Below are 19,586 nucleotides of genomic sequence, written 5' to 3' on the forward strand. Positions count from 1 at the left end.
GAACTATAAGCGTATAGGAGCATGATTCACATGGGATTAAACTATTAACATGGCTTGAATATAAAACTAAAGAGGAAACATGGATTAATTTCATGACTTACATTGAACTTGATCATAAATTAGAGTGTAATTCATACTTGAAGCAAAAAAAGGGTTTTCGGCTCAATGGATGAAAGAAACCTAATGATGAATACCCCACATACCTAAAGTAGAATCTTTGGGGAAATCCTTAAAACTGATCTTGTTCTTGAGAAACCTTAATTGCTTAAGAAAGAAGAAATGTTGTCCCTCTTGACTCTCTTTAGTGAAATCAAGGATTATGTTATGCTTTGGGGGCTTTTGGGGTATTTTGTACCACCCCTTGTAAAGACAATACAACATGGGTTTGGCTTTTAAGGTGTGGGACAAGACATAAGGTCCCTTGGAAAAATATTCAGGAAAACTTACCCCTAGTCATTACGACTTAGCTTGCGACTTGTAATGACTAGTTACGACTCATGGTCTGAGTCGTAGCATGGGATTCTGGGATTCCGGGTACATTCTGGTTTGACCATGACTTACCACCTAACGACTTGGCGTAACTGATTAATAGTCGTAAGATGGAGTTGTAGTTAGAAATTAAGGCCTTGGGTCCCACATTGGTCAGGTTACGGGTCCATGCAAAGACTAGTAATGAGTCGTATACTAGATTCATAACCACTGGAGAGGGTTCTTGTCCACACATATTGATGTGACTACGAGTCCCTCCATGTGACTCGTAGGCACTAATTATGATTCATTTTGAGGTATTGTAGTCACTAAGCTCAAGGCGAAGGGATTCACTAGAGTGGTTATGACTCATCATGAGTGGTAACATTCGTTACCCTGAGTCATAACCATGGCAGTCTTTTTAGGCTCCTAAGTAAGAATTTCCACTACTTCTTGCCATGGCCTTTGACTAAGAAGAGACTTGATTCATTAGAAATATAGCCTCATGGACTATTTCTTGGGAGGTTTAGAACATAAAAACTCGAGGTATTACACAGTCCCTACTATTTATGAGAAGAAGGTCAAGGACTTCTACTTTACTATCAAGTTCTCTAAGGATGGATTGAGTTTGACCATCATAGTGAAAGGAGTTGACATATTTTTGGAAAAATCAATTATGGGAGATATTCTGACATGCCAATATATGGAATCAGGTTTATGAAAAATTAGTGTTCCTCCCTTGAGTTTGCGCAGGAAGCCTCGAGAGTGGTAGAAAAGTCAAACGCTGGAGAAGGAAGAAATCCCTCAAGGGGAGTTTTAATTATTATTCAAATGGGTGAATGAGGTATTGCTGCCACGCTTAGAAAAATAGGATGTCACATATGTAGTGGACTTATTCCTTAGGGAGTAATTTAGAAAATTTGAATTGATCAACCTTTCTGCCATCATGATTGAACACACACAAAAAGTGATGCATGAAAAAAATGGAAAGCATGGAATGCCCTATGGGTTCCTTCTGAATAGGGTGTTTGATCACTTTAAGATCGTGTATGAGAAAGGGGTGGCTACGACTTTTAAGAAGATGTTCACAATGACTACTCTTATTTAAAACAAGTGTGTAGCTGGGAAGGTGGAGACTAATTCCTAAGTGTCTGAGCTAATTGATAGTAAAGAATGGATGATTGGAGATCTATAAGAGATGAGGGTGATATTAGCAAAGAGAGATGCAAAAAATTTCATCTAATGGACTAGGTACCACTGATAGTCGTGTCCCTCACTGGAAAAGTTAAGAATCTCAATGCTGAAGTAAAAGATTTTATCAAGAAACTTCTCAATGCACATGCATCTGAAAGTATGCGCAAGGACTTAGTCCTCCGCTCCCTTTCCTATAAGCCTTCTCCCTTCTAAGCCCTATTATTATCCTATCCGTGTCTCATTTTATTCTAAGTCCTTGTTCACGTGTGGCTAATTAAGAATGACTTTCTCTTTTATTTTTAATTTTCATAATATGTAAAATGTTGTTCTTCACGTTTTAATGGAATTATCTCAGTCTTTGTATATTGTTTTCCCTTTCTCTCTTTGGCTGGTTAATTTAAGTATGTGTTGCCTCAATGTCCATGAATTAACTTGCTTTGTATATTACTTTATTTGGTTTACTATTTTACTTTTTTACGATGCCGAAAAAGGGAAAATGATATTGACTATAGAGACCTTAGTTTCTTAGTGATAGGGTAATCAGTGGATGGGGTATGGTCTGACAAGGGAAGAGTTTTTGTTTTTACAAGGACCTTGTCCTATGATAGAGGGAATAGTTTTTGTTCTATAGGTACCTGGTCTTCGTGACAGGAGGTATAGTTTGTCACCATCAAAAGGGGAAAATGCTATACTACTAGGTTTTGATGATCTATAAACTATACCACAAAGGACCTAATTAGATGACAATCCAGTAACTATGGGACCTATTTCCAAAGGGAATCGACTTTAGAAGAAGCCAGAGTATAGATGGAAACTACACTTTTTGCAAAACGATGGTGGCACTGTAGTAGAGACAACCAACCTCTACCAATAACGTGCATCCTAGGTTTTGTTATTTCTTATAAAAGGAACATCTCACAAAGAGCAAAACCTAGTTTTTGCAAACCAAGATCTCACAGAAGTAAAAGATACTCTCTTATACAACTTATTCTTAAAAAGGGACCTGATCCAGTAGATCGTGTCTGATTTATGTTCTAAGTCTTTATGTCTAACATTCTTATTTTGTAAAATCTAAGCCTAAGTAATAAAAGTTAGTAGATTGTCTTCTTGTCTAAGTTCTTAGTTGAGTTATATCAATTAGAGTTTGTTGATTGAGTTATCTCATTGTTAGTCAAGCTTTTCTTATCATTTATTTGATGTTCACCTTAGGTAGCGTTCCTAGGATTGTCGACTAGAGTTAGTTAACAAGTAGGGAGCAATAGAGTTATTATCTTAGTGCTGTAGTATAGTTATTACAAGAGGTTAGAATTAAGAGTTTAATCCTTATGATTACTAGAGTCTATAGTCACGTTGGTTGCTTGAGTTATAGTGAAGAAAATGAGAAATTCTGTGAGACAGATCGTGGTTTTTCCTTCCTTGATCAAGGAGGTTTCCACATAAACATAGTGTGTAGTTTACTTTCTGTGTTGTTCCTTTCTTACTACTGTCTTACTACATTTGACTATCAAGTGACCTAGTCTCTGGACATTTGGTGGATCCCTATATTTCAACAATACACTACAACAAATTTGATTATTTGAGATGAATTATTGTGTCACTTATAAGTCATATTTTGTGGCAAAATATTTAGTGTGAAGAAAAAAATTTCGTCAATCAACCGTCTCCAAAAGTGGGACGCTAAAAGTAGACAAAGACAATTTAGTGCTTCGTCGCTAAAAAAATTAAATTAACTACAAAAAAAAAAAAATCATCCCCAAATGTGTAAATTTATGACGAATTAGTTTGTCATAAAAATATATATTTTTTGTAGTTGATGATTTGCTTTAGTCATTAAAAAGTTATCAATACTGACAAAATTTTATCGTCCCTAATTATTTAGTTCAATCAATGACGACATTAATTGTCTCTAGAGTTATATATATATATATATATATATATATTTCGTGGTTGACCAAATATATTTTCCTCACTATTGACAACTTTTTGTATACGACAAAAAATTTCATCCTTAAATGTATGAATAAGTGACAAATTTATTATTATAATAAAAATTAATACTTTTATAGTTAAATTTACCATTTTGTCACTAAAAATAGTAATTTTTATCTACGATGTAGAATTGCCAATTATTATGATTATCGACAATTATGATTGTCATAAAATACAAAATTAATTTGTATCAAATAAAAAGGAAGATATTGAGATAAATACATTTATCACTAAACATAGTCAAACTTATGACAAACTAGATTATTTCGTGATGAAAATAATTGTCTTGAAAAGTCCAATTTAATCGTTGTTAAAAGTTATCTTTGATAATAAAATCTTTTGTCACCAATTACAAGAAAACGCTTAATTATTTCATATTGATATTATTTTTTTAAATTAGGATTAAATAATTTAAAAATAAAAAATTATAAAACATGATTGATAAAATTCATCTACAATCATACAATTAAAAAAACTAAAATTGTACTTAGGTAATATCTCGCAGGGCAAAGAAAAGTAAAACAAGTCCAACACAAAGGAAATTTAACTGAAATATAATACTAAATATTACTCCTATCCTAAACTAAGGCAAATATGTAGAGGTTTCTTCCAAAGTACCAATAACGTGTTGAACTTGCAATTCTTCATTCAACTCTCACTTTTACACTCGTGGAAAAGAGGAGAAAATTAAGATTGATGATAATGCTTTCTAATTTGATAGTCAAAATGACACTACATGCTACTGCTGCTCCAAGCCACAACTAGAATCCATTAAACATGTAATTAGGAAAAGTGAGGCTGCCCAATAAGTAGATAAATACTATCCAGTAAACACATCAAACTTCTATAATAACAATAATGACATACCTAGTTTATTTCCACAAAGTGGGGTTTGGAGAGGATAAAGTTTACTCAGTCCATATCACTAGCTTAAATGAAATATATAACAACATACCCAATGTATTCCTACATAGTGGGGTCTGGAGATGGTAATGTGTACGCAGTTCATACCACTACCTCAAATGAAGTAGAGTGGTTGTTTTCGATAAGCCTGCGGTTTAAGATAGATAACAGTATAGACAAAAACAAATATAAAAGCACACAATAACGTGGTATAACACACTGCTAGCTAATACAAGAAAAAAAATCACAAGATAATACTATAAACTATCTATTCGAAATCGTAGACATCACCAAAACACCCAAATCATACTTGATTGCAAAATTGTCTGAGGATTGGTTAGCACAACTACTGGAGAAACTAGCATAATAATGTAAGAAAAATGTTGTATGTAAGTGGATAACTCTTGTAGAAACAACTTCAAGTAAACTTGCTCTATCTGCCACATATCACTTACCTATTGACTCATCTCTGGAAAGGAAAAAATACAATCTGGGTAGGGACCTTATAGAGTATATGCCAAATGTTGCTATACCTTTTGATAAATATCATATGCTACTATTTTGAGTGTGTGGAAATAAAGTCATACTTGATGGACAATTTATTGATTTAAGTATCAAGGAAAAATCTTTACATAAGAAAAACTTAGGGTAAAATTTTAAATTCCTAAAATTCAAAAGATTCACAACCAATAAGGCCAATTAACAATAGCACAATTGTTATCAAGTAGCTTTTGCATTTGGCATAATCAATTTAGACGCTTTCCCTTTTGAAATTTTCAATTTTCTACAGAAATTTTAATGTCCCTCTTTAAATAAAACAACATAAATCACTAAATAAAATATCAGTATTTCATCTACAAAACCTGCTCACTTAAGTGGAGTTTCATGTTTCATTCAATTTGTTGAAGCAGAGTCAAACTAACACATATGCTTAGCCATTATCTCATCAAAAGGGCATCTAAATATTTTTCTTTAAGTCCACTCAGTCTATTTTCATCCAGTTAAATAAGTACAGTAGCATGTTATGTTAAGAAAGAACAATCAAGTTGAATTCAGCATTGGAGTTCATATGGGTTAAGCAGTTCTAAATACTTCTCGGCCAAAGTATTAAGCAGTCACACATCAACAACATTTAGGTTCAACAGTACTTTTTTTGGATAAGGTCAATTTTTATTTTAAAAAAACTAAGATGGTACAGAGAAGTACAAAAATCCAACAACATAAGAAAATATTAGCATATCAAGTAAACCGCCCAGTAAGCTAAGGAAATCCATGTTTTTAGGTTCAACTAATTTTCTTGAGTAAAAGAACACAATGGACAAGTGTGAAAGACAGGTTGAATTCATCCGGTTCTTCCAAAGTAGTCTGTAATCCTTTTATGATGTTCAGAAAGTCTATCAACTTTTATCATCTTATCTTGATTTTAAATCGAAAGCTTAAATCTCTCAATTGGAGCTGCAATTATCTTATACACAGCGACAAACCATCAACAGGTAAAATTGATACTGATCAGGTATAAAAGAAAGGGGTTACACCTGACACTTTTGCTAACAATGAAGTTACTAGCTATATGGAAAACTAGAAGGTTAAACCCCTTCCTTTGGTATTGGTGATGCACCATCTTTTACTGAAGCTTTAGTTGGCTGCCCGAATCAGACATGTAAGAGTGGAAAGGGCACTGTGGATACTCCTAAAATCCCATAGAACAAATAAGCAAGAAGAAGAGAGAAGCAATAAAAAGGAAGTAGGAAAAAGTAAAAGAGGAGAAGACACTCTCCCCTAATATAAGGTGACATAATCATAACCATGTAATGGGAAACATACAACAAAAAAACCCTTAATGTCGAAAACTATATAAAAAATATCAAATAAAAACATTAAAAAGACTCCTTTAAATGATAACAATAAGACCAAATTGTATTGTTAACATTATTGAAGCAACTGATAACGACATTATCATAGAGAGAAAAAAATCTACAAATAAAAATAAAATCTTTATTTGTTACAAGAAAACTATATGTAAAACTTTAATTTTAACAACTCTACCAGCAGCAGACCCATCAAGAATATGTTGGAACACGTTGATGCACATAATTTATATATTTAATAAAGATAAATTAAATAGAACCTATCATATAAATTTATGTTACCTCTAACCTTGACGGTGATGGGCTAACAAGAAGTTGCATTTTCTTAAGCATTTCCTCTTGACGTGCCGCTACGGTATTCAATTGAGAATTTAATGCTTTGATCTGCGACTGCTGGTCTTGTATCTATGATTACTGGCTTTCTACCACACTTTCAGCTGTATTTAATCATTTCTGTAACTCATTTTGGGCACTAGCAGCTTCCAGTTTCGCCTTTTCGAGGGAGTTTTCTAACTCTGCCTTTGTGTTGCCCTTGTAGTATTAGGTTTAGGACCATAACCAAGACGTTTTATGTACCCTGACTTTTTACTAAGTACAACATCCAAAATTTCATCAATAGTCATGGAATACTCTCCAGAAGTATATAGAGTTTTCAAATCGTTCATGTTGTTCTGCATAAAATAATAAAACAATTAAAGGAGAAGACATAAAGAATATCAAATAAATGCAATGGTATGTTACTAAAATATTAATTTTTTACATAGTGAGTCTTAGCTTCTTTAAATGACCACTCTTTTACACTCATGTAATGAGTATGCTTGTAGAACTCAATTCTGTCAGACTCTACACCTTTAGATTCCTTTTCACCCTATATAACAAGACAATAATATGAAATAGTGTTAAGAGATATTTGACTGAAATGGGATACAACTTACATACCTATTCTCTTATTTACCAAACAACACAATATTAAATAGTATCAAAGTGTCACTAGTAAAAAGAATAAAAATGGTATAACTTACAATTTTAGCATGAGCTGCTACAAACGTTTTTGATCCCATGAAATGATTAGATTTAAGCTTAGTTCGATTGACCTTTTTTATTTCGCATTGTTTCTACAAAAAAAATATAAACATAATAACTTAAATAACAACGAAAATACATGAACATAAATTACCTTATGCTCTGGATTGTTCCACATGTCACAAAGCTTATTCCAATTATCTGAGGTCAACTGTTCGACTTTTATTTTACGAGCCTCTTCTATCGAGTGTGCACTTTTAAATTTTTGTTTTAACTTATAGCGCCATTGTCAGCTTCTATTTTTAGTATATCTTCATAACTATCTTCCACATAATGCCCATCTAAATTAATGTCAAACCTCTCCTAAAAAATAAATAAGTATTGAAGAAACACACAAAACAACCAAAATCCCTTGTAAATTAAAATTATAATCATAATATCTACTTAGTACCTTAAAACTCTAATAACTCTAATCCCCTTAAAAGCATAGATTGTAGTTCAAGAAATCTGTACCCAATATTTGAAATCTATAGGTTCAGATTATAGTCCTTTTAAATTTATTGGGTTTCAAATTACTAATTTGTACATATTAAATAAATTTACAAAGTTTGGACCAAAGTTACTGGGATTGGCCAAACTCATACCTTTGTCTCTGGCTCTAACCCCGATCACTTAAGGTGGTTCATTAATTTTAAAAACCTTAGTATATATTTAGTTGTCATACTTGAACTATGTAAATATTATTTTATTGACATATTGTAATTAAAACGAATGCCAACTGAAGTTGGTTTAACTAAATAAATAGGTAATGTGATATTCGATTAATTTAAGAATAGCATAAATGCAGAATACTTTTGTGGCATCTAATTAGTGTTGCATCTTTGTCCTTTCTTGTAAGTTCCTTCCATTTGTTTGGAAGTGGAAGAAAATTTCAAGCAATTATCCCTAATTCATTGGATAGTTTGGCTGATTGAATTGGCTTAGTTGGCCTTCCTTTACCAATCGGGATCTCTATTTTCATCTTGCTTCCCATAACCTTCTTCATATTTTCAAGTCCTTTCCCTCTAGTCTTTCCACGACCTTTCTTGAACCTAGCGAAATCATCTGACAATGAAAAAATATCAATTCAAAATACCACCTAAGTCTAAAAATGCCAGAGTATATATATAGATATATTTACACATATAGTAATAATACACAGGATAAAGACTTGAAATCTTTAAATTTTGCTTTATTTTATTGTGTCTTAACAATCAACTAAGTCAAGAAATGCATTGACAAAACAAAAAGAATATAGGAGAGCTAATAGCATTTCTTTGACCTATTAGAAGATTGATGAGCACACAAAACAATTATTTGTTGCTATGTAGCATTACATTTGCTCAAATGCTTTTATCACTCTTAAAACTTGGTGTCCAAGTTGGCCTTGTTACTGTCAAATGTCAATGATATGTTTTACTTGATTGAAAAAACTTGGTGTAAAAAATAGAGTACCTTTACAGTTATGTCTTGATCACTATGGTGTGTACATGTTATTTCATTTTAGTACTTTTGGATCAATACGTAATATATATTTTTTTTGAAAATGTTATTGATATGTAATATATTTATAGATCCTTTCAAGAAGGCAATGGTATAACTTGTTTTATCCCTCTGGATATTAGTAACTAGCGTATAATTATGCCTCTGGTAGAATATTAGTTCAAATTTTATTGATGTCGTAGTCTTCAAGAAAGTGAATCCAGAGTTCAATTAATCCCTCTCTTTCATAATAAGAAAATGTTGAGATTGACTTAAAATGGTGCTTTACTTCCTGACTCTTGGTGTCAACTACTATTAGTAGAACTGCAAAGTTACGATTATTTTTTCTCTAAAAATGCAAAATCTCTCTCTTTATAAGAATGCATGGTGTTTATATATCTATAAGTTCCTTCTTCCCTATGCACTAGTGGTAGGGGGACTAGGTCAAACTACCAGATTTTTGTGACACTTCACTTTAGTTCATCTTCTGGATTCTTTGTGGGACATTTAACTTTGTACTTCCAAATGTACTGTATTTTAGATCCACTCTTGGTAAAGGATGAAAGAAGAGAACGGGTGAGTCATTCGCCTTCATGGATGATGCGTCTAGCAGGAAGGTGTATAGCTGTGCTAAAATCTTGTAGATAAACATCCATCCTTCAGAGAGAGATCAGAGACAACCAAAATCATTGTGGAAATTTCTTTGTAGCCTTGGGAAACTTTTAATCCAGATGGAGTAATCATCTTTTCGGATATACTTACCACCCCAGCCTATATTTGGTGGATATACTTACCACCCCAGCCTATATTTGGTGTCCAATTTGACATTGAAGACGTTAGAGGCCCAGTCATTTAGTCTCTCATTCATTTTGAAGAGGGATTGAAATCATTGCACTCTATTGACTTGGAGAAACTACAATTTGTGGGAGACTCTCTTATGATATTGCGGAAGGAGGTATTTTTATTGGCTCCATGTTATTTATGCTGATAGGATTTTTACTGTGATGTCTCTTGATGTAAAGTTAAATAGGACAAAATGTTAAAAGCTAAGGTATTTATTTGCCTCCCACAAAATGTTAGGTTGGATAGCAACCTACAATTTTGGGTTTTGTCGGAGCTCCTTGGACAAATGCTACCTACATAGTTGAAGGAGGTACAACTCGCACGTAGACAAAAATTAAGGACATATGTCATCCTGCTCCACATGTTTTGAGGGCTCTATTATCTCATTAATCAAAGGCAATTGCTGAGTAAATTGTTTATCAAGTGGAGTTTGGAGCATTCATGGGATGGGCAACTCCCACCTCATATGTGGGACTACTGGTCAAAGCCTTATATTGATGAGGTAAGCCAGAAATTTTTTTGTTAGTAATGAAGCTATCAATTATCCATCTTCCCAGAAACCTTCTTATCACATTCTTTTAGGCGCATAGGCTGGAGTGGAGGTCAATAGTGAAAGTTTACTGGATTTCCAATTTTTCTATGTTGAAGCATCCCTGAAGGTCCGAGTTGTTCAATAATTCAGTATTCAGTAAAATATTTATGTGATTTTAGGAAGTGTAACGTCGCATCACATATCTGATACGTATATAAAACTGATGAGTCCTTATAGTATTTGGTGGATTAGGCATGGAAATAAGACTTATATATTACGGTCACAAGTGTTGCATATCATGAATGATGTTTGGATTAAAGGAGGATTCTTTGGGAATAGTCGGTCGTGTTGAAATGTCATTCCTTTCTTAATCTTTATGTAAACTTTCTCTCATTCTATTTCCTTTTTGAACACCTCTCAGATTTTTGAATGCAGATAGTTAGTACAATAAAACAAGTGCCAACAAGGTGTCCTCTACATTAATGGAAATGGTAGACTTCTTGAACGGATGAAAACAGCTAGAGTTGATATAATTGAACTTGACAGATAGTGGATATGGCAGATGGAAGGAAGCGACTAGGAGCCAATATCGATAAACAACAACTACCCTGCTGAATTTCATTCCAAGTGTATTGGTGTTGCTAGTAATCTATTGCCTGAGGGTTATTGGTATTTCCCTGAATGTCTGATTGTCAAAAAGAAGCCCTGGTTGAATTTGGCAAAATTAATTTGAGGGGCTGAACATTTAGGGGAACACATGATTTTATCTTAGCAACTAAGCTTAAACATTTGAAAGAAAAACTCAAAAGAGTGGAGCAGAACAAGACGAGGGAAGCTGGAACTGCAAAATAAAGGTAGAAAATAGAAAGAGGACCCGGTTCTAGGAAGATGTTTGGGTGGGGCAAGAGACTCTGAAAATCATGTTCCCTAATTTATTCAATCTACATTTACCAAAAAAGGTCCACAATCAGAGAAGTGAGAGACAATCAGGGATAGGATCTTAGATTTAGGAGAAATCTTAATGATTGGGAGGTCGATAGAGTAAATAAATTATTCAACATTCTGGAGCAGCACAAAGACAAAACTCAAGTGAGGATAATCTATTGTTTTGGTTACCAGACAAGCGAGGAAGGTTTACAGTTGGCTCAGCTTATATGTGTTTTATCCTTTTTAAATTTTTATTTTAAAGAAAATGGTTTTGACCTTTTTAAAAACTATTTCAAAAATTCAAAGAAATTCTGAAATAATTATTTTCAGAATTCACAAAGTCGCCACTTGATTTTTTACAGAAGAAATATCAATAAAACTTAAAGAAATTTCAAATATTTAAAAACAGAAATAAATCTTTGAAATTAGAAAAACTGAGTAAGGGTTCAATTAACGCCCTAAGAAGGTTTGTACGGCACTTAGGAGCATCCGTTTTAAAATAATTTACCAAAAGATCATTTTTTGATTAACTTAAAAAGGGTGACTAACTTTACGAAATGATTGCTTTGATAAAATCATTTGTTTATATACTTGAAATTGTAATTTATTTGGCAAAATGGTTACCTTTTTAAAATAAATATCTTTTTATGGAGGGCTTGGAGAAGGAGGATTGCCACTGATGACAATTTAAAAAGAATGAGGATAAATATGATTTCTAGATATTGGTGTTGTGATGTGAAGGAGGAAGAAACTATGAGACATTTATTTCTAACATCCGCCATAGCTGCAAAGTTTGGAGGGAGTTTGCTATTTTTGCAAGTATTGACATAGAGGACATGAATTTACAGGAGATTATTATAGCCTGGTGGACAGTGAAAGCATCACCAAAACTAGAAGCCATATTTAAAGCAATTCTAGCAATTATTATGTGGTACATGTGGAGGGGAAGGAATACAATTAAACATGGTGGAGATATCAAATATGGGGATTTAGTGTGGCAGAGTCAAGAAGTGATAAGGAAGCTGGTAAAGAAGATGTACCCATAGATTAAAATTAGGAAGGAGAATTAACCACAGGTCGTGTAGATTTTGAGAAATTACAAACCGAAGTTACATTATTGTAATGTGGTTTGGAGGTTCCCTGACAAGAATACTCTCAAATGTAACACTGACGGAGCAAGTAAAGGCAACCCAGTAATAAGTGCCTGTGCATTTTGTGTTAGGGAAGATAAAGGATATCTGATTTATACAAGGGCTAAAGGATTGGGAGTCACAACTAATACTCAAGCAGAAATGAAAGCAATTAAAGAAGCTCTACATTACATGCAAAAAAAGGTAGTCACGAAGGTAACAATTGAAACTGATTTCATAGTACTGATGAGAATGATAAATAAACAATGAGAAGTACCTTGGGAACTAGTGGAACAAATTGAAGACATAAGAGAGAGGGTTAATACAATTCAAGCTCAGCTACAACACACTTTCAGAGAAGAGAATACATTTATAGATGTTTTAGCTAATGAAGTGATAGATGCACAAATAGTTAAATACTATCATAGTTTTTATGAGCTACCAACAAAGATAAGAAAGCTTGCAAATATGGACAAAACACAGATCCCCAATTTGAGAATCAGAACAAGGAAGATCAATTCACTTGTATAATAGTAACAAGCAGGAGAGTATGAGGCAGTCACAAAGTAAGCTAGGAAGAGCAGGGGGTCCCAATTACAATGCAACGAGAAAGAACCAGAGGCATAGGAAGTGTACCAATTATTCTACTATGTTAACACAAGCTAAACAACCTAGCATAACGCAAGCTAAACAACCTAGCATAGATGGAGGTTTTCTTCACAACAACTTGATCTCCTCATCAATTAGGATACAACATCACCGCAAAGAAAGAATTGCATGGTTAATAAGGTTAACAAATTCAGCTCAATGGAAGGAAATGAAGCTCAGCTTAAGATAGAACAACAAAGAAAAATAAAGATGAAGGATTTACATGATCCAGATGAGAAAGAGCATGATGACGAGAGGCGCACAACAGGTACAACACAAATTCAACATTCATTCCGGAGAGAGAAGATGCCGGAGAGGGATGCTAAAGAGTACTGTGTACTTCAACAAAGAAATGCCTTATGTTTTAGCTTTTAGAAACCTTTCATATCCCACGTATGGGCCGGGTCAATATTGTGGACTCGGATCAATGTTTTACATTGGGCCTATTGTTATTTTGATTGTTTAAATATAAATAAAATGGTCCAGCAATGGACTGAAAATTTCAATTAAAAACAATTATCATTTATTTATTCAAACGAAAAATAGTCTACTTGAAAAAAGTTACAACATATTTCACTTAGTCCAGCATTAATTTAGAAAAAAATAAAATACAATAAAAAAAGTAAAGAAAAAAAATTAGGAAATACTCCGCTTCATTCATGATTAATTTTTGAGAAAAATTATAAAATATTCTACTGAAAAAATATTTTTTATTTAATTCATAATTAACTGCAAAAAGTTAGGATTCAAAAAAAAAAAATCAAGTAATGCTCTAATTGAGAAATATTCTACTTAATTCATAATTTTTTCTAAAAAAGTTATGAAATATTATTTTCACAGGAATTAAGGAAAACATATTTAAACTAGGTGGCGCACTTGGATTTAAGAAAAGAATAAGCATGTTTATTTTGGGAAAGAGAATTATATAATTACTTATTATTATTATCATAATAGAACTGGTCATTTTATTATAAATAACACCCTTAAAAAATATAAAACAAGTATCATGTTAAAAACATTTTATCAATTAAAATTTACGAGAAAAGAACTAATTTTTTTTTAGTTTGAAAAAAATTACTTTTTAACCTAAGTGCCCATTAATCATATGAATAAGAGAAAATGTCTTTTTTATTTTTACTAAACTAATCATTGTTTTTTCTTTTTATGAATTACGTGAAAAAATTATGAAATAAACAAGGGATTCGAAATAAATGAAATGGCGTGGAAAATCACTAGGCTAATTAAGTAAAATTAGAACTAATACAAATAGACAATTATACAAGTGACAATTCATAAGAGAATAAAAGATTAAGGTAAGCGTTGGGCCACTTTTGGCCTATCACTGAGCTGCCCAGCTTTGGGCTTCCCATTTTATAGACTTTGATCATTTTACCACACGTACACAACCCCTATTCTCCATGCTTTGTATGTTTGGTGACCGCACATTTGTCATATATAAATGAATTTTGGGTCTTCCACCTATATACTAGCTCCCTTATGAAGCGTTTAGCTACACATCTTCTTCAACTTGACCTACCCACTTTTGGGCCTTGAAGTATGACTCGATGATATTGGACTATCTTGGCCCATGAGGATACACAGGTGATGAAATGGAGTGCCCAGTTACACCCAAAATTTACATGAATCAAGCAAAAAGAAAATAAAATTAGCACACACTCAACTCTATTATCTGGAAAAAAAAAAAAAAAAAGCAAATTAACAATCACTACGGATAAATTCTCTTGCTTAAGTAAACTGGTGGATCAATTGATATGCCCTATCAATATTTTGTTAGACATACAACCCAGAATCAAATTAATCACCACGTAGCCAATTAACAAAACATCGACCCATGCGTTCTAAAGAAAACAATGCTTAAAGAGAATAGGGGTGGGATGACAAGAAATTGAAATATTTCTCCCGATACAGCAAAAATGATGCTGAAACTTTAATTATTCGAGGTACATATCAGATTAAATGTCAAACTATCCACACTTGATTTCAAGAAAGAGAAAAAAAAAAAACGTGTACAACTATGAGGAAAGAGCAAAATAGGGCCATTAGTAAGTAAGAAGAGAACTCTACAAGATCAGTAGGAAAAACAAGTTGAGTCAGATTTCAGCAGAACATTCACAATTTAAAAAAAAATTACCACAATAGACCATATTTTAGAGTAAATTAATGACAACCTAGACAAGAAAGATTTATTTTTATCTCGAATAATAATTCAGTTTATCTATCAAGCATTATTTTCACTTTTTCAAGAAAAATGAAGGGACAAAAATCATGTTTAAAAGAAAGAGGGATCAATAGGGATGGCACATCCCTGCCTCCATTTCATTTAGTCACATAATAATTTCAAAGAAAACAAAACCAACAACTAAAAAGCGAGGATGATACATACCTGAAACAAGTTGAATTAGTACTCCTAAAAAAATCTTTTTTTTAATCAAATGTCATGCTGATTATCAACAGAATGTATGAAAACACAAAGCTGGAAGCAAGGGATGTGATAAACAATGAGCTAAATGACTAACACAAGAACATTGACTCAATATAACCATCGCATATCATGAAAATCCTACAGCCTTCAAAGCCTTCTACTGCACATAATCACAATAGCCTCACCTAATATGAGATTCCAACAACAAAAAATACCTCAATAACTACAGCTTTCCACCATCAATAACGAGATTACACGTTATAACAATTAAAGAACAAAATAGAAAGTGGAAAGAGTGAATCGCTTACTTGTTCTCGGGCAGCGAACGGAACAAACGATCTTATCAAGTTGCAACTTCCACCACTGAAACCCGATTCTGCTCCACCAAAAAAAAATTCGTCAGATTTTTAAATTGTGTTCCTTGAGGATTTTGGTTATGTGAGGTTAAAAGTTTACCTTCAGAACCCCCAATTTTCCCCCAAGAATTCTCTCCTTGCCTTCTTCTTCTCAATCCCTATTTATAGGGGGGAATATTGATTTTTCATCTTTAAAAATAGAGAAACATATCCTGAAATTCAGATTTGAATTGACATCTTCTGATTTGGATTGGATTTTGGGTTTTGTAACACACAATCTTGAGCAAGAAAGTCAAAAAGGATGGCTCTAGGTCTGCAAAATGCAGAGACAAAGATGGAGAGAGATGTTTTTCGTGATTTAAGGGTCATTACCATTGGGTTGAATGAAACTATTCGCGTGTTGGGTCGGGTTGGAAATTTTGTAGCAGCTGCTATTGATATTGATATAGCAGCTGTTGCTGTTTCTTCGTTGATGTCGGATCGCCGACGCTATATTTGGGATCGTCGGTGCTGGGTTGTTCTTCATTGGGTGTGTTGGTGGTTTGCTAAAGTCGATGTTTTTTGGGAGAGAAAGAAGTCGGAGAGAGATAATAGAGGTGAGGCGCTTGTGTGCGTGTGGTGTATGTACGTATAGGTGTGTATTGAGGCTATTTGGGAAACTTAAGGGATTTGGGCCGGATCGGTTTTTGGGCTGCTGGTGGATTGATTTGATGTGGGCTGGGTATTTAGGATATTTTTGGGCTGCTGATTTGGTTTTTATTGTTGTTGGTCTAGTCTTGTGCTATTTAGGAACATGGGTCAAATTTTGGGTAGATTAGGAATTGGGGGTTTAGGTCATTTGTTAAATAGTCAAAATGAGAGTTTAGACAATTATATTTAAATTTTATCCTAATTAAAATTCAATTGATCAATTGCATGTCAATTATGATCAATTTGATTTTCAATTAAGTTTTAATTTAATAAATTAACTAAATTGAAATAATATTTGAAACAAATTAACAACCAATTCAATCCCAAGCTTCTTGATTCAATAAAATCAAATAAATATTTTTTAAATAAATTATTTTAAGGATAAATTATTTTTTAAATCAAGGATTTATCCATTTGAATCCATATTCTAGATAACCCTTGATTAAAATTTAATTTTTTGTAAAATTATATGATCTCATATATGGAACTAAAAAAACATGTAATAGTTAATTAAAATGACTAAAATTACCTAGATAAATATTTTGAAAAATTTTTATTTGGATAAAATAAATGTTGAATGTTGTCATTTTATTAAAAATCAAAGAAACTCAGTATTGAACTTAGTCGTGCAGGGAAAAAATAAGGTGTTAAAAATAAGGTGGAGAATAAGTGGATTGGGGAAGGTTGGAATGCAGTCGAGTTTTCAACGAAGATCCTAACCTACATATCCCTGAGACTCAGGAAATCAGACTTCTTGTAGTTCGACTCAATTGGTAGAAAAGATAGTCTTTTATTTTAGACAATCTTTGGACCGGGATGAGTAACAGACGATTAAGTTATGGAAAAGAGGTTTGTAACCTCTTAACCATGAATATGGAGCTCTTTACATCCATGGGGAAGAATTTACCCCGACACAATTTCCAAACTCTGAGTGTGTTGTCACTCTGATTTGAAGGAAAAAGAAGGTTACCCTCGGTCTAAGATTTGAAGTACTCCAAAAGTGAAACTGAAACAAAAATCCCAAAACACCCACAAGCCTTCTGATAGTGATATGGTTTAATGGTGGTGGAAGTCGTCTTTTAGCTTGCGTCCTAAGAATTTGATATTCCTCTTTGGACTATGTCCCAGTTCGCTGCTAAGAAAAAGTTTCACGTTGTGTTGCGTTCTTTTTTTAGTCATCCGCACCTATGGTTTTGGTTTGAGATTTTCATCCTCTTGGATGCTCTTGACAACATCTCAAACAAAATTGTTAGTAATAAACATAATTCACTAAGGGATTTATAGCCTTTTACCGTATCTCCGCGTGAGTTGCTACTTAACGAAGATATCATCCCCTTATGTACCTGTTTGGAGGGTGATAATTCTTGCAATAATCAACACAGTGTTGGATAAAATGGTTATTTTGACGGTTATAAATTTTCTTCAAAGTGGGGTGGGCCTCTTAGGCACCGACGACACTTTGTATGGAGCGGTCCCTGCAACCGCATATCTATATGATTGTGTGGCAACCCTTTTGGTCACCTATAATGCTTGTCGTATTTGACCTCAAGAGTCTTGTGCACCTCTTGTAGTGGTACGACTTATAGATTTCCCCTTGAATTATCAATTTTTGGATAATCTTGTGCATTATTTAATGTTAGATACGCGGCGACTTGTAGACATCCTTTGAGCTCCTTGGCGTTTGAGTAATCCCGCACATTATTCGACCTTGGATAAGAGATGACTTACAAATATCCCTCCAATCGCCATCTATCATGTATTCCTGTACATTATCCGACCTTGAATACAATATGGCTTACAAATATCTCTCAAATTAGTGGTCTTTGCGTAATCCTGCGCATAATCGATCTTGGATATGACATGGCTTATAGAAAACCCTTGGACCTATCATATTTGATAATCTTGAATATTTTCTGATAAGGATTTAGTTGTGACTTACGGATAACCTTCAAATTGTCAATCTTCGGGTAACCTTGCACACTATCCGATTAGGATATTTTGCGGCTTACGGATGACCCATGGGCTATCAACTCGTGGATAATCTTTCACACTATCCTATATCAAATAATGTCACTTATAGATGACCCTCAGATTGTCAATTCTTGGAAAATCTAGTACGTGCACGTTTTCGGCTAGTGACTTATAAACATCCTATGGACCATATATTTCTTGAGATCTAATAGTGAATGACATTAAATCTTTAGTGATTGATGCACTTGAAGACGATGAATATCTCTCAATGCCATACTACTTTGCCTTTGCGTGATTTGATTATATGTGGATGCTTCGGAGTATCCTTCAATGCTAGACTCTTTTATCTTCATATGATTATCGGATATGTATGAAACGCTTTAGAATATCCTTCAATAATAGACTCTTTCGTCTTTATATGATCAACGGATATAGAAGACTTTGAATCAATCATGGGCATCAAATGCAATATGTAGATGCCCTTGGATTGTAGCCCCTTCGAAACTAGTCGGAGAAGGCAATATGATTCTCAGGACACGACCCTTATAGCATGATCTTTTTGGAATGGCCATTTAGGCATGGCCCTCTCGGCATAATCCTCTTTGCATGGCTCTCTAGGCATGGCCCTCCTGGCATGGACCTCTAGGCATGATATGATGCAGTATGAAGAAGGGGATAAATATAAGTAATCATGCAACGATTGTAGAAAACATCACCTTGATTATCAATTAGTATGTTGGACCTTCTGCATATTCCATTCTCAAATGTCACATATTCTTTATGATCCCTAATTTGTTGGGGATTTGAGTCAGTCATCATTTTGCTTTCCTCGTTTAATGATACCTACAACCACAAAAACATGTTAGTTTTGGGAAACTCAGCTGTCTTCATCTCCTGACCACCCTGGCTCTGTCTTATCGGCCTTGGGACATTTTGCTTCCTTATATTCCTTTAAACCAAAGAAATATGGTGAATAATCGGTGTCTTTGTTGGTTTTTTGTTGGCTTCAAGATAACCTTCATCCATAGAAAAATTGTTAGTTTTTGGAAAAATTGATCTTTGTTGACTTCCTCGGTCTTC

At 33.6% G+C, this 19,586-nt stretch overlaps 2 long non-coding RNA genes across 2 annotated transcripts; both read right to left on the reverse strand.

The window, feature by feature from the left end:
- Positions 1 to 8,175: 8,175 nt before the first annotated feature.
- Positions 8,176 to 13,482, reverse strand: LOC107842675. Its single transcript, XR_001665990.2, has 2 exons — positions 13,270 to 13,482; positions 8,176 to 8,549 (listed from the first exon to the last, which is right to left on the reverse strand). It is a non-coding gene; the product is annotated as an uncharacterized LOC107842675 (long non-coding RNA).
- An 805-nt stretch (positions 13,483 to 14,287) lies between these two features.
- On the reverse strand, positions 14,288 to 19,186 carry LOC107842674. The gene is made up of 3 exons (XR_007044863.1): positions 15,946 to 19,186; positions 15,798 to 15,865; positions 14,288 to 14,622 (listed from the first exon to the last, which is right to left on the reverse strand). It is a non-coding gene; the product is annotated as an uncharacterized LOC107842674 (long non-coding RNA).
- Positions 19,187 to 19,586: the final 400 nt, after the last annotated feature.

Source organism: Capsicum annuum, chromosome 9, assembly GCF_002878395.1.
Source record: "Capsicum annuum cultivar UCD-10X-F1 chromosome 9, UCD10Xv1.1, whole genome shotgun sequence".
NCBI classification, from domain to species: domain Eukaryota; kingdom Viridiplantae; phylum Streptophyta; class Magnoliopsida; order Solanales; family Solanaceae; genus Capsicum; species Capsicum annuum.